The sequence below is a fragment of the Rhincodon typus genome, chromosome 48 (assembly GCF_021869965.1).
Source record: "Rhincodon typus isolate 14 chromosome 48, sRhiTyp1.1, whole genome shotgun sequence".
Classification (NCBI taxonomy): Eukaryota; Metazoa; Chordata; class Chondrichthyes; order Orectolobiformes; family Rhincodontidae; genus Rhincodon; species Rhincodon typus.
In genome coordinates, this window is record NC_063379.1 from 813,863 (window position 1) to 820,280 (window position 6,418).

A 6,418-nucleotide genomic window follows, 5' to 3' on the forward strand; every position below is an offset into this window, starting at 1 on the left:
AGGTAGCACTGGTAACTCAAACGCAATTCAATCTTTTGTGATAAAGTGTTAAAATGTAATATGCAGTGAGCATTCTAACGTGTATTTCCTTATAAGAGATCGCTCTTAGCCCTTTAAAAGGAATTGGACAATACATATTTAAATGTTTGCGTGCAAAATAGACATGGAGTGGTTTATGTTCGTTATCGGACATAGTACGTTATGAATGGAAATCATGGAAGATATTTTACACAGGTCAATTCTGTTTAAGTTGGAATTGCAGACTGTCAGACTTTCCTTAAATATGCACTTAATGCATGTGCAAAGAAAATACTATTTTTGAAAGTCGTGTCTCTAATGACTGGAGGATATAACAAAACGTCAAATGTAGGTATGTATGTTGTGAAATAATCATTCCCCTTTATTTTTCTTTGCTTTAGATCTTTCACTATTTTTTTGTCTCTGAAATAACGCTGGAAACTGTAATCTCAGTTTTCAGAACCTTTTTCACAACACCAAATCAATCTGACCTGCTTCTCTGAATTAAGCTCAGATATATTGTTATTCATTTGTTCAACCAGATCCAATCAACAAATAGGACATATTCCAAAGGCTAATAACAACAAATCTTAAAATTGAAGTCTATCTCATGTCTGCTCTCAAGTCTGAATTTGGTGGTTGTTACTGATGGATACTTCCCTGTGATTTTCTGGTAAAGCACTGCTCAGAGAATCCTGAAAAGAAGAAACAGAGCAATGCGGATTTGGTGAAATGTTCAAGTGGGAGAAAATCCGAAATTGATTTCAGCTTCTTGACAGATTTGAGCTTGCCGCAGTTTCCCTTTTGGTAGGTGACAACATCCAGCCTGAATGATAGTGAACTGATGAGTGAACGGACATTTGGGTAGGTGATTCAAGTAAATGGATAGATGTGGACTCGGAGTCTGAGGTTAGGTAACGGGGACGTGATGGTACTATCGCTAGACAATTAATGGGTAGACAAGTAACGTTCCCGGAATCTGGGTTCGAATTCCACTGTGGCATATGGTGGAGTTTGAACTTAATACGAATCTGAAGTTAGTAGTGTCATGATGTGCATGAAACAATTTGAGGAGGAAGAAATCCATCTGTTTCACTGATGTCCTGAGGGATATTCACCCCTCCTTACCCGGTTTGGCTGACACGTGACTCCAGAGCTACAGCAATGTAGTTGACTCTTAATTAGGGATAGACAATGATTGCTGACCCAGCCAGTCATGTCAATGTCCCGTGGATGAATTTTTTAAAAAGAGTAAGCAGACGTGTTGAACATGTTCTGACACACCATTCAGCATATGCTAGCTAAACCACTAACACGGCAAGATAGGATGGCCATTGTTCAGTGACCTGCCCACATTGGTTGGATTAATAAGCGAGCATGGGGGTTAATTGGGTAGTTCATTATGTAGGTGGTTGGCACAGTGGATGAAGTAAAATGCTGGTTGATAAGAGTAAGTAGCAAGGTGCATATGTTGATGATGTGTGTGTCATTGGATCACCACGCTGTGAATGTGGGGAAGGTAGATTCTAGAATTTGCTCGTATAAGAAGGTGAGAAGCTTTTGTGGGTAGTTATGTGAGGTCAGTGGCTAAACATGTCGTTGGGAAGATTAACTCAGCTAACGGGGTCATTTTGTATCTCATTAAGACAGAGTGCGTATTCGAATAGGATGTTCTGGCAGAAGCTTCCAAAATGAGGAACGGACTGGGCGGAGTCGATGGTGCTCCCACTTGTCAAGGATAGGCATCAAGAAAACACAGCTTAGTTTGTTTTTAAGGAAGTCTTTTTCATCTCACGAATACTAATGATGTGGAAAGCACTGTCTTAAAATGGGATGGAGACAGTTTGTGTGTGGCATTAAATTGCGTATTGGATGATTCTTTAAAAGAGAAACATGCACGGTGTTGGGATGAAGGCAAGGCATTGACACAAAGCTAAAACGCTCAGAGAGCCAGGAGAACACAATGGGCCAAATGGCCTCTTTTGGCTCTGAAACAATTCTGTGATTCTCTTCCAAAAGGTGGCCCAGGTCTGATTGCTGGTTGTTGGATTCTGTTCTGTAGGTTTTACTGAATCTATGAAAGGTTAGTTTTCACTTCTGTGAAATGAAATCAGATAGCTAAATGGACGCATTACCAGCCTATGCTTATTGTTGAGTTTCCCTGTAACCTTTGATTCCCGGACTGATCGAGAACCTATTTTTCTCAGCGTTAAATATACACAAGGACTCTTCGCTCACCCACAACCGCTGACCTCACCACCACCCCCCACCCGCTCTCTGTGACGAGTTCAAAGACTCACGACATTCTGAGAGAAGAAATTCCTCTTCAACACAGACTTAAATTGGCTCCCTTTTATTGAGAGACTGTGCCCACTGGTTCCAAACTCTCCCATTAGGGGAAATATTCTCTCAGCATTTACACAGTGAATCCCCTTAAGAAGCTTGCATGTGCCTGAGTTATCAGCTTATTTACCATCTACCAGCACAATCCCATCTATTATCGTTCCGTTAAACATACATGTGAACTGAGATACTATTCTAACCAATTTTCACTTTTCCACTTCAACAATAACATTGTACATTATAAATATTATACTAAAAAATTTCACAGAGAATTACCTGAGTATTTTACATTTGGGCAACACGGGCCCTAGTTGATAAAGACCTTCAGCTTGTATTCCACAGGCTGAGAGATTCAGCTCTTCTATCTGCTCCACGTGTAGAAATGAGGTGGAAAGTGCCGCACAGTCAGACGGTTTCAGCAGACACTGGGTGAAAGTGATTGACTGCAGTGGTAGGGATGTGCCACTAATCAGTTGTTTGTCTTGAAATTCAACAAAGCAATGCATCAGATGTAAGAAGACTCTGCGGTTTTGCATATCTCCTGCGTTTTTAATACATCTTATAATATTGTTCTTGAGCCAAACAGACACAAGCTGAGTTGTTTCAGAAGGGAAGTTGCCCAAAAACGTATCAAGCTGATTGCTTGAATTCTGTGATTGCAGGCCGATGACGAAACGTGAAAATATATCGAATCGGTTGTCAGTGCAGGTAAACCCTTCATCAAGCAATTGGACCAGACGTTTTTCTGGTGCAGCCAGACTTTTTCCAAGTGCAGCAATGAAGTCCTGCAGAACAGAGTGACTGAAGGCGTATGTGACACTGCACGAATCTCCGATCTCCATGATAAAGGAAGAGATGAGATTGGAAGCCTCAAGCTCTTGTTGATTGAACTGGTCTGAATCAAACACAGCGGCTTTTTTGCCAATTCCTTTCCAGGCCAACTCGCCCAGTTTTAACATTGCAGCGCGAGCGGTTCCCTCACCATTACCACGTCTTGCTAACAGTTCTGTTACATAGGCGGAAAACACTTCTGTGTTGGTTGGGATCAACAGTGACCCCTCTTTCTCTCGTTCTCCCAGGCCTGTCTCCAATAATGAGGAGAGAACAGAGCAGTACAGAGGGTTATAGCACATGGTGTACAATGTCTCATTCCACTGAATGGATTCCATTACTTCCGTGGCTAACTGTTCATCTCCAAAATGTCGGCGAAAATATTGTTTTATATTCTCTGAGGTGAACCCCAGGATCTCTCCTCTTAGATTTATTTTTGTCTCTGTTAAATTCCCCATTTTCCAAGGCCGGCTTGTGACCAGCACTGAACAACCGTGCAGCAAATATCCCTGGATTAGGCAGCGCACAATATCGGAGACACAACGTAGGGATTCAGCATCAAAACATTGATTTTCTGGGTTTTTGCATCTGTCCAAATCGGTAAATTCCATGCCACTGTCAAACTGGTCTATATCATCGAATATGAACAATATGCTTCCAGGGTCTTCCCATAAATTTTTCAATGTCTTTACGAGGTAAGGGTAAGAATTCAGGATGAGGGTATTTAAATTTGTCTTAACTTTTATTAAGTTCAATGCTGGTATATTTAATTGAAAGACAAATTTAAACTCTTGATATATTCTCCCTGCAGCCCAATCATGGATTATTTTCTGTACCAAAGTGCTCTTTCCAATTCCTGCAGCCCCAAACACAACAGTTGTTCCAAACTTGTCTCTTTCAGAGCCACTTCTCAGTAACTGATCAACCTGAACTTGATGCACGTTCTTGATACTTTCTCCTTGCACCTTTTCGCGTTCTTTCCCTCTGGAATTTAGTTCATTTTCTACAAAACCACGGTCACGTATGGGAGCAACAATCATTGTATCTATGAATGCCTCCTCAAGTGAGTCTACCTCGCACTTGTCTCTTCCTGAAGTTGTTGTGAATCTCAAAATCATAGCCTGTTTTCGAAGGTTCTCCCTGTGTTGACGCTCTGGTCCTTTAATTCAAAAGGAAACATTTATTTCCATAGTTTGTCTAATTTAGGAGCAAAATACCTGATGGAACTTTACACTGAGGAACCTAATAGCCAATATCTTGTTTTGCAATTGAGAGGAGGGTCTTCAACTTTAAATTTTGTGCAATTGGTTAGACAGTCATCATAACAACATGTACAAATCTTATGCATAATATATTTGAAATATGTCAATGAGTCTTTTGAAGCAAATTAGGTTTTCCCTATGAATTATTAGTATGAGGTCAGGGGAAATTGCAGTGTGCTATAGGGCTGCTCTTACCTTAAATTGACAATTTAACCTGCAGGTCACCACACATCATGCAAGGGGAGTAGTTGAGAAGAAGAGTCCTGCATGTTAGTCTCAGCCAGTGTTGGAAATGAACCCATGAGGTTAGTGTCACTCAGAATCACAAACCAGCTGTCCAGTCAACTGAGCTAGCTGAGCCCCACAGAATCAAGTTAGAAATCTTAAAAGATAAGTGGCAATGTGCATTGTGTTTTGGTAATGAGATAGTCTGTGCCATCACCAGAAGTAGATAAACTCCTTGCCCGGTATATCCCACAATCAAATAACAGCATCAAACCAGGGACACCCATTTTTTTGGATGAGACTCCTTTCCAGATTGCACAGACGCCTTCACCCGAATCCAAATTTCCTCCACCTCGACACTTGCCTCTGGCCTTTTACCAGCACTCAATTTCTTCATCAAGAACTGTTGTGGCATCAGTCACCTTCATTTCTGTATCCCTCTGACGCATTCAAACCTATCTCCTGCTGAACTGACAGCACTCCGTGCTCCCAGATCCAACCTTGACTTTGTAATTAAGCCTGCTGATAAATGTGATGCTGTTGTCTGGTGGAGGGTGAGCACCAGTTCTCAGATACCACCTCCAATATCCCCCGGACCCCACCAACTAACATCAGACAATTGTATCCATGACTGTCACCAACTGATCTGATCTGGGGATCTCCCCGTGACAGCCTCCCAAATCATAGTTCCCCAACCCTGGACATCTACTCAAAAACCTTAGATCCAGCTTCTACTTCCTTCTCAAAATCCACAGGATTGCCTGGGCAGACCCATTGTTTCTGCCGTCTCCTGCCTCACAGTATTCATCTCTTCCTACCTTGGCTCGACTTTTACTTCTCTTCACCAGTTCCTCCTTACTTACATGTACGATTCTTCTGATGCTTTCCATCAGGTTCACAATTTCCACTTTGTGGCCTCCAGCCACCTCCTCTTTACCAAGGACATGCAATCCCTTTACACGTCCACCCTCCATCAGGATGGTCTCAGGGCTCTCCACGTCTTCCCGGAAAAAAGGCCTGAACCGACCCTATGTACCACCACCATCCTCCACCTGGCAGACCTCATTTTCGCTTTGAACAACTTTCTCCTTTAACTCCTTACACTTTCTTCAGTTCAAAAGTGTGGCTACTGGTACCTGCGTGGACCCCAATTACGCCTTGTTACAGTCCTACTTCGGCTCCCACATCAACTCTTTGTCCAGTACATTAATGATATCATCAGTGCTAATTCCCTGTCTCGTCCGGAATTTGATTTTTTTAGAATCAATTTTGCTTCCAATTTTCACCCTGCCCTCATCTTGACTTGGTCCATCTCTGACTCTGCCCTTCCCTTCCCTGACATTTCACTTTCAATTTCTGCGGATAGGTTAGCCCCCAATATCCACGACAAACCCGCTGACTCCTACAGTTACCTTGTTTATACATCCTTACACCCTGCTTCCAGTAAAGACTCTGTCCCATTATTCCAGTTTCTACTATCTGTCACATCTGCTCCGATAATGCCACCTTCCTAAGGGGTGCCTCCGAATTGTCCACATTTTTCCTCAGCCAAGGATTCCCCAGCGTTGTCACCTGTGTCCAGCCTTAATTACCTTAATTCAGTCCTCATCCCCTCTCTTCCCTCCCACAACAGCAAGAGTTTCTCTCTGGTCACCACGTACCACTCCACCAGCATCCACATCCAAAGGATCATTAGCCTCCATTTCTGATATCCCCAGCAGACGCCACCACAGAACACA